The sequence below is a fragment of the Cupressus sempervirens genome, chromosome 7, assembly GCF_028749045.1.
Source record: "Cupressus sempervirens isolate cs-2001-9-10 chromosome 7, ASM2874904v1, whole genome shotgun sequence".
In the NCBI taxonomy this organism is placed as follows: domain Eukaryota; kingdom Viridiplantae; phylum Streptophyta; class Pinopsida; order Cupressales; family Cupressaceae; genus Cupressus; species Cupressus sempervirens.
The window spans coordinates 149,760,917-149,772,135 of NC_143124.1; positions in this window are offsets into that span (position 1 = coordinate 149,760,917).

Sequence of the window (11,219 nt, forward strand, 5' to 3'; positions counted from 1 at the left end):
TGTATGTATGATGGTTATTTTTAGTGTTCACAATTATTGATGGTGATTATTACATTGCTTTCAGTTATTAATGATGATTAGTAAGATGATTTATTATCATATGTGTTTTATTATGGATACTTACTCCATACTTGCAAGTGTATGGTGTGCGTGTTTTCTTTGCGTGTTTACTTTTGTATGGCGTGTCTGATGTGGTTAAGGAAGGGAGTCGTGGTCACCTGCTAGTCGAGATCTACATGATGCACCACTTCTTGCCATTTCCTGTTTAGTTTAGTATATGTTGTGCTTGTACATGTGTGATTTTTATGCAGGTTGCAGGTACCGGGTATTGACTTCCCTGAATTGCCAGGATGAGCGTACCCTATCACACTATCTCAATGATAAGAGAGGGGAGATAAATTCTCAAGTCCAAATCCCAACCCTTTTAAGCCATTTGTTCTAATTGGAAAATTAGGACAAGTATCTGAGTTGAGTACCCTCCGAATATGTTGGATGACATAATTCATGATATAAACCCTTGGTTTGATTTTATATGTATTTTGGCTATGATGGGTTTTCATATTTTTACCTTGAGAGTCTTTAATGTATTTTCTATTAATTAAGCCTAATTAAAAGATTTAATTAATGGTTTAATTTAATGGAAAATTAATATGATATTTTAATATTAATTTAATTTAATTAATTGGGAAATTAATTAAATAAAATAATTAAATGTGAAATAAAAGTTATAATATTAAATTTGGAATGTGACAATATTTATTTTAATAATAATATATTTGGAGTTCATTTTTAAATAAATGACTAAATAATATTATTATTAAAGCTAATAAATATTTTAGCAATTAAGTTTTGAAAAATGAAATTTAAAAGTGGAAAATATATTTAAAATTATTAAAAGATTCTAGATTTCATGTGCTTAAAATATAAATATATTAAGATTGAAAAGTGAAGTTATTAAAGTTAGTGCATGAGATTTAATAAATAAATTAATTAAATTGGAAAGAGTAAAAGTAAATATTAAATTAATTATTGTGCACTATTTTAATATTTTCTCACATAGGAGTTGGTAAATTCTCGAGAGTTGTCATGTAGACAACACGGAAGTTTGCACTCTAAGAATGCACAAGTTGTCTACACTTAAGAGTTAGCATTTTTATTTGAGCACATGGTGTCTACAACCTTAAGACTTATCTAGAAGGTTGGAGAAGACCCATGCTTGGTTGTCATGCTTATCTTCTAGTTGTTTCTAGAGACACTCTAGATGCATCTTAGAGGCCTTTAAATAGAGGCTCTCCTAGTGTGTTTGTACAAGCGGAATGGAAGCTACGAGCTACAAGCTTAAATGGAAGCTACAAGCCGCAAGCTAAAATGGAAGCTTCAAGCTTACATGCATTGGAGAAGCTCATATGCTCATATGTTCCTACATACTTCTATGTTTCTATAAGCACCTCTAGTCACTCGGAGGATTCGATTGGTTGGATCTTGGAGGCATTGCGAATGATAGAGAAGGAAGGGATTTTCTATGGACTTCTGAGGCATGGTGGATTAGCATCCGTGTCCAGGTGCACTCGTGATAATCTCATACTCTATTTGCACTATTCCTCTTCCTGTCTTTATCATGTCTATGTGTCTTAATACTCTTGTGATTGAATCTATAATTGAAAATTGGCATCTAGATATTCTATTTGATTGGAAAGGAAACAATAGAAAACCCTAGTTTCAATACAGGAAGAAAACTAGATCTAAATCGGGTTTGGGTTCGAATTAGAATCAAATTGAGAAAGATGATTTCAAATCTATAGTTAAACCTATTGGATGGATTAATGGATACGTTTTGAAAACAATTATTTAAAAAGGGAAAATTCTTGTCTAGAAAAGCCCTTTTCGTTTTAATCTAATTAAATGTTCTCTTTTGTATAATCTGCATATATATATGCAGGGATAATTGATAATAAATTTTGTATGTATATATATATATATATATATATATATATATATATATATATATATATATATATATATATATATATATATATATATATATATATATTTAAATGCAGGGATAATTGATAATAAATTTTGTATATATATATATATACAAAATTTATTATCAATTATCCCTGCATTTAAAATATATATATATATATATATACTGCGACAACCATCGCAGGCCCTGCATTGGCAGGTAGGCGCACGACCTACACCATAAAGGCGGCGGCCTATTAAACAAACGCTTTATAATGTGTTTTCAATTTTTATTATTATGTATCGATTTTAAATGTATTTCGATTAATGATTATTATGAATATTGTTAATTATTAATTATTATATAATATCAAATGTTATATAATACTAATTAACATATATTCATAAATAAAATTTGTTTGATGGAACATTTCTTTAATTAATTAATTATTTTAATAATATAAATCGCATTTGATTTTGGAGTTGATGTTATTAAAGTATTAATAATAGGTTGTAAATTCATTAACATTAATATATGTTGATATTTAATATCTATATTAATACTATTATTGTATTATAAATCGATTCTATCAATGTTCATGAATATTGTTACTCAACATTAATAGTATTAAGTATCAATTAATGGGAATTTTATTGAATATATTTAATAATATATATAGCTATCAATGGCAATATATGTTATTATGTAATAGGTATATAAAGTTATGACTTAACAAAAATATTTGTAAAGTTACAAATATTAAATGTTATGCTCAAAATGATACATTGATTATTATTATCACAATGGTGCTAAATATGGATTATTGATAATAATCCATCAATTAAATTAGAATAAAGACATTAGTATTCGTAGTAATGAATTTAGTATAATAGAATTTTCATTAAGAAGACTAATGCAAATTGTTATTGCACTATCAGTATGAGTAATAGTGAGTTGGAGTCTAATGGTTGACTTTTAATATTGATTTTATTTAATGTATATTAAATACTATTTAATATATATTAAATAATTGTCAGATGATAATTTATATTATGTTGATTTAAAATGTTATTGGATTAAGATTGAAGTATTATTAGTTAATACGTTTGAATTATTAAATAGTCTATTGATAAATCTTAATGGTGTTAAGGGTTAGTCAAATATTAACTAATGAAGTCATGTAAAGATTATCTAATAATAATAGTTTTGATGAGTTGATTATTTATTAATGTTTGTTGGGTCTAACAAACTATTAACAAATAATGGTTTTCAATAAGTTCGGTTAGATTTAATCTAGTGTAGATTATTTATTGATTAAATTTTTGTAAGGATATTAGTTTTTGGATTTGAAGTATTATTGATTTTTAATCAATTGATATTCATTGAGTTGATATTATAACTATGATATTAACTATTAAAATTGTGCAATAGAGTTTTATTTGAAATGATTAATGATAATATGATTTTGTTAAGGGAAGGTTGGTATTCTTTGAAAGAGAATCGAATGTGGTCATTATTAGTATTATTATCAAAATATTAATATTAGAATGACCTTTTTGTACAAACTATTGTTAGTCAACTAATATTCATTAGGTTGATGGAATGGCTGTGCAATTATTAATTAAATCAATTAATGAGAGTTAATTTGATTTAATTAATAATTAAGTTATGTAGTAGAGATTTAATTGATATAATTCTTTTAATGAGATTGTAGAAATATTGATATCAAAATTGATAAGTTTTATGACTTGAATTATGACCTTAGATATTATATGGTTGTCAACGATGATAACGATTAAATTAAAAGACTCAAACTTTAGTAATACTTAATTAAGTTTCTAATTGAGAACTATTAGAATTTTGAAAGGTCATGGATTGTGCACTTATGAGAATTGATTGATTTAATTGATCATTTTAATAAAGTTATAATCTTCTTATTCGAAGACTAGTAATTGACTTTCTTACATTTTGACGAATAATGATCCTTGATTTATTTTGGAAGTTGAAGTAACCTTAAAAGAAGAGTTAATCAATTAGAATATGGATCATGGTTAAAATAGAGAAAAATTTAATTAAGGTCAATGATGATCGGTTTAGTGAATATTTATCCTTAAGTTATTCTTAGAATGTAATTATTAATAATGGAAGGATAATGCTATCGGGGGAACAAATGGGTTGACTTGTAGGTCAAATGATGAAACTTAGACACTTGAAGTATACTTGAAATGAAAACTGAAGCTCTACACTAAATTCAACTATGAGATAATAGCAAAACCAAAACATGTGTCTGCATCATGTATTCTATATGCTTCTTGTTTTGAGTTTTTGGGTTGACTAGTGTTGACCAATCCTAGGTTGTTACCAGAGGCTCAGGGGCTATGAGATGTGATGGCATGATTAATTTTATTTGGTCTCGATCTTTATAAGCCCAACCATGATTATGTGATGGAATGCTCTATGTATTGGTTGTGATTACTGATTGTTAAAGTTGAGATTCTTATGTTTGAGACCCTTGACTTAACCATTATTTTTGAGTCATCGATCAGTTATCCTTGGATTACTTTCTAGTCGCGATGATGGGACTGAAATGTGGATTTATTTCCTGATGATGTCATGTTGTGACATGTTTTGACTCAACCATTTTGGAGTCTTAGATCAGTATGATTGAGACATATTTTGGTTATTGAGAACTAATGGATTCTTTGATTATCAGTGATACTTCAGTTGCCAATAGAGAACTATTGTGGTCATGATTTTCTATAGATATTTTTCAGATGCTCATGGAGATTTGATGATTCTTATTATGGATATTTGATGCTTTTATCATGGATATTTGATGATTCTTTTTATTGATTATATTTTCAATTTTCTTTACAGTCGCTTGTACAGGACTGTGGTGATTTTATGATTCCATGAGCATTAGGGTAGGTAATCTACTTGTAGTGTGAGGAAGTGGCTTGCAATGGGGGCCAGGGCCCTAAGTGGCTGCTAGGGTAACTCATTGTAAGTTTGGTTAATAAGTGATAACATTCACACTTAATACTAACTGAATGAACCTAAAAAGATAAGAGTTTTGGTTCTCGCCCATGCCTTGAGTGCTTGTACAGGCTAGGATGAGAGTAGTGAGAACGCATGGTTGCAACCTTGCATTCCATAGTATGCCTTGTCTGTATAAGATGATACTAGTGGCCGCATGAGATCAGTATGGACCCGTGGAGTTTAGCTAACTGCTAGGGTAACTTGTATGTGATAAATGCGATGAGACTTTCCCACTGGCAGAGTAGGTTTCCTACATGTGATTGTGTGCCTCTGGGAAGTAGATGTCTTTTTTTTGATTGGAACCTTGAGTTAGTATACTTTTAGGTTTCTTGGACTTATAGAGATTTATGCTTGTGATTTGGATAGCCTATTTGGGACTTGAGATTATCTCCTCAGCATGGTGGGAGTGGACCATTTAGGTTCCACGCGGTCGAGTGGTAGTGTATTTTCCACTCTTATCATTTGAGATCCGTCGGAGACACCGTGGCTGGAGCATTCTTGGTTGGTATTTATCTTCATTTTATTCTTGGAGCATTATGATAGATGATATACCTTATGATGGATGTATTTATTGGTATGTTTCTTATATTGATGATTTGCATATGTTAGATGATGCTTTACTTTGCATGTTAGTAGGATGTTTTAGGAGTGACATTCCTACTATGTTAATAGCCGACGATCTCTTCGGTGCTTTGGAATGTTACGCACGGAGGGATGGCTAGGATCCATGATGGTTTAATGATGCTATTTATGGTTGGGAGGAACCATGCACTTAGTTATTTATGTTTGTGATATATGGTTATCTTTTATGATGGATGTTTATATCTTTTATGATGATGTATGATATGCAGTTTCATTTTAATTGCCTTATGGATTAATATTGGATGATGATGTACTTTATTTACATAGATGTTTATTCTTTTAAGCTTCATACCTTGTAACATGTATAGTGGATGATTGAGCAATCTAAAATGTACACTTGTATATGGTTTAAGAACATTGGATGTATCCTTGCTATTTCATTGTTAAGGATGTAATGTTAGATGAATAAGTTATGATTAGAAGTAATTCAACGTTAAGGGATCTTTAAAGAATGTAATCTGTTATGTTATGTTATTTTTAGTTGGATGTTACTATTGCTTTCGCAAGTGTTGTATATAGTGTTACTTTCATGTTTTAAAAAAAATTTGTTTGGTAAACTTAGTGAAATTCTTTGGATCCCTTGGCGGGGCATTACACATCATCAAGAGTATCTTCCATATTGAGCTTAATAGAATATAAAATTTGAACATAGTCATGTTTATCCATTTGTATATTATTACTATAATCAACTTCATCCAAAGGTTCAAGCATGGATTGATCAATGGAAGGTAAATTTTTGAGATGAAGTGGTTTGAGAAGTAAGAGTGTGGTCTTTGGCATTAGGTTGATGGCTCTTGTGATGTTGATGAGCATATTAGTTGTGAATGGTTTTACTAGATAAATTTGAATGATTAGGATCAATGGTCATAGGTTCAAAGGAGGGAATAGCTCCACATTGAGGAATTATATACATAGGACTAAGTGGAGTAGGCGAGACAACTACATGAGAATCAATTATACAACTAATATCACAATTATCGACCTTAATACAACTTAAACATATGAGCAATATAATCATAAACCACAAAAAGATACTAATGCACAATAACACCAGATATGTTAATTAGGAAACCCTTGATCAGAGAGAAAACCCCAGTGGGGATGATACCCACAAGATGATGTACTAATATAAATATTCTTTGTTAGAGGATAGACCCTATTAGGAGTCTATGAAAACATTCAGTACATATCAGTCATTGTTAGGAGACTTTGAATCCTTATTAGGAGATGCACCAATCTAGTTAGGAGTTGGGGAAGGTAGATGGACCCACTATCCAAACAACTTCAGGGGCTAGACCAATGAACACATTTTCTAAGTGATCTTTGTATTATTCCTTGTAAAATAATATAATTGTGTTGCAATGCTCCTTCCTCTTTCTCTATCCTGTTGCTCTGACTTTTGCTCCTTTTGATCTTGTTACCAAATCACAAAATTTGCACCCAATAATCCCTTGGATCATTTACTCACATTTACCAAATAATCTACTCTTATTTCACTCTTCACACTTGATACTAAACACAGACTCTACAATCAAGGAAAACATCTTTCCTTTGTACCATATCTTCAAAATAATTTCTTGAGCCAACCTTGAGGCTTTCCCAATTAATTATAATAAGATAATTAATTATTTCATAATAACAATAGCACTATCGGCTCATAGTATCTACAACTTCTCACATGTGTGACACTGGGGCTTGCACACTTGCTGACATCACCATCAGATTTTCTACTGTCACTATTTAACTATGCATCTCCAGATTATATCTCTATTAGAAGATATAATGCAATCATCAAAAATTACTTAACAATTACTCTCTCCTTGTACTATTCTCTGTAAATCAGTTACAAATTTTGCATGACTTGGGCTCATGTTATGTACATTTAACCTTGTCATCAAGATACAATGTGGAACATGTCCTTACCTATACATCAACAGAACATTAAACCTCTTTCTGTACAACCTTGATCTCTATCTTCTACTCTGCTAGTCTTCATAAACTTACTGCTATGTTGACATCAATAACAAACATAATCATGAATACAACATGTCAATACTGCCACATGTTCACCAATGCTTAGGATACTCCCCTAAAGGAATAGCATCAACAATCATGTGAACAATCTCCCCCTTTGGCATTGATGGAAACAAAGATGAAAAATACCTAGGTTCCAAGAATACCAAACAATACTTTGTTGCTACTGCTACTGCTATTCTCATCTTTTCAAATCCTCTTCATCAATCAAATATAAAATCCTTTGGAACACTACTCTGTTTTGCATCTTCTAGATTGACATCATGAGTTGTTCACTAAGAAACTTCTTAGCTTCTCCCTCATTCAATGGTACTCTTATCTTCCCCTTTGTCTTTAATAACTCTTCATGCTACATATCTCCCCCATAGAGACATTCCTTCTCTTTTACATGAATCCTTTTATATCTCCCTAATAACTATCTTTCCCCCATACATATTGTATAGTGAAAAATATGGATGAATAGGGTTTACAATAATGAACATGAAAGAGACCCTAAACCCATATTTTACATATACATATAGTTTCTTATTATATGAGATGTAAATTTGGAGATGCTAGTATTGAAATGAAGATACTTACCTCTAGAAAGGAATAAGCTAAAATCCCTATTAGATAGTTTCATAAACTATTGATTTTCACAGTTTTGGACTAAAACTATGAGATCTACAAAACCTAGAAATGATTTTCTTTTTTGAGGTGAAGTTGACCTTGACCTAGGTAGACAAAGTTGACCTTGAACCAAAAAGTCAACCTTGGCCCCAAAATTTTGATCTTGGCCCTAAAAAGTCAACCTTAACTCCAAAGAGTTGATCTTGGCCCCATAAAGTTGACCTTGATCCCAGAAAGTTGACCTTGACCCAAAAAGTTGACCTTGGCCTACATTTTTCTCATGAAAATTTTGTTCATGGATTCTAAAAGTTCATCGAAAAGGGTACTCAAATATGCACTTGTATTTGCTATTCCACACCTATACTTACAAGAAAAAAATGGTTTTGTTTGTTGGATGGGGAGTTTGCCTTGGTCAAACCCCAATTTGCAATCAGCCTTGAAATGTAATTGAAATTGCAATATGTATAAACAAAGAAAATGGAACCATTCACCTTGCTTATGTTGAAATCCTTGAATCCACAAGTATGGATGCTCCAAATGAATGTAGGATAGGATAGAGGATGTCTCAAATCAATTTTCTTAGATCTTCAACACCAATCTTGAATGGATCTTTGATTAGGAAGATGCTTGAATGGAAATGGATGAATCTTCAACAAGAGGGCTCCATAGAGCTTGAATCCTTCAATGTCTACTAATAGATCTCCTTGATGAATTGAATTATTGAAGATGGATGCTTGAATGATTACTTCAAATTGAGAGTGGATTCTTGATAATCAATTCATCTGAATGGAATATCAAGATAATGGATGGATAAAATGAGAGGAGGAGGCTTTCTTATATATTGATCTAGGGCACAAACTTCTAAAGAGATTGACATTGGAGATTTAAACCTCAATTAATTTTAACCCCTAGAAATAGACATAGATTAAATGCATTTTAAGAGTTTACCATTTTGAAGACCAAAACAGCTGACCCAAAAATGGGAAAATAGTTCTTTCCAAAAACTGACATCCGAAAATCATGGAACCTTGAATTTTGAACCTGGGGTCAAGGATGAGGTTGACCTTGCCCTAGGTTAGGGTCAAGGTCATCCATGACCTAGGTTAGGGTCGAGGTTGACCTTGACCTAAGAGATCATCCTTAACCCTGAGGTCATCCTTGACTCAAAAGTCAAGAATCTCAAGATTTTAGTCCAAAATGCCAGAAAAGTGTAGAAAGAAAGTGGAAAAGGAGAAAAAATTAGATCCAAGTCAAAGACCCATTTAAGGCACTTGACATGACCCAAAATCACCTACTCGAAGGGCTAAACACTCTTAACATGGAACTGCTTCTATTTTAAGATGATACACATACTTAGGATCAAAGGCAAGTGATTTTAGAAAGGATAGTCCTAAGTTTGATGGAGTTAACTATGACATATAGAAAGAGAATATGAAGAATCATCTTCTATGTATGAGTCCAAGATAGTGGATTTTGACAAAAGATGGAAACAAAATGTGGAAGAATAAAATCTTGAACAATGCAATGAAGCATAGAGAGATCTATTCATGTGCAATATGAGAGCTAGAGAAGCTTTATTGATAGCTCTTCCTGAGAATGAATACATTCAGGTAAAATATTTTTAAACATCCCATCTAATTTGGAAAGCATTAGAATCTACTTTTGAAGGAGATAAACATACAAAAAGGATAAGATTGCCAAATTGGATATGTTTGTTTCAAGATGCTAAAATGACGGAGGATGAATTTGTAAGAAGCTTTTTTGGTAGGATATCTAAGATTTTTGTAGGAATCAAGTCATATGGTAGAACCAAGGAAGAAGATGAGGTTGTATGGAAGATGTTGAAAACTTTGACACCACCATTCAAGCAAGTAGCACAGATGATTGAACTATTGATACCTTGTACTGAGAAGTTTTCTAGGGAAACTTTGCTTGGAAGATTGGAAGTAGCAGAAGTAGGTCTAAGATAGTTTGGAGAATTGACAAGAGTTGAAATAACTTTCAATGCCTGAAGTGTTTGGCCAAGTTTTATTAGAAGTGCAAGCAAACATGGATATTTTGTTAGCAATAGTAGAACATTTTTTTATGAGGATAGGAAGATTGAAGAAGATAGATGGTAAGAACATATTTAAATGTTGGACTTGTAATGAATTTGGCCATTATGCATCTAAATTTCCTAGAAGAGAGAAAAAGTATAAGGGAAAGTTTAATCCTAGAAGATCTAGAATTTTTTTGTATTTTAATGAAGATGAGGAATCTGATGAAAAAGTTTAGTGTGAAAGTGATGATGAGATATGATTTGTAGCTATTAAAGAAGATGATCTTGACAAAGAAATTAGAGAAGAAAAAGTTCTAGTTTCCCAAGTTGAAAAGAAATTTGATTAGATAATAGATAGTGAATGTTAACATCACATGACTAGTGATATGAATTTTTTTTTTAAATTTAGGAATCATGATGAAGGTATTGTTAATAATTTAGCCTATCACATTACATGGATAAGATCTATTACTCTTGATGGAAAGATTAACACTAATAGTGTTTACTTTTTTGATGGATTTAATCATAACTTGTTGAGTGTTGGACAATTGGTAGATAAAACTTATCACCTATAATTCATAGAAAGGACATACATTATTGAAGATAAAGATGGTAAATTGATTGGAATAGGGACAAGGTCTAGAGGTAATGTATTTAAGTTTAATCCCATTGAGATGACATATTTGGTTGTAAAAGTGGATAACAATTGGTTATGGCATAGGATGTTTGTCATATAAATTTTGACAACATTGTGAAGGTTAGTAGCACATTTATAGTTAGAGATCTGCCTAAGATAATAAAGCCTACTAATATTGTTTACAAATAATGTAATTTGGCTAAATAGAAGATGTAGTGCCTCTCCCATTTGAGTTTTGTAAGTCATCTTGATCG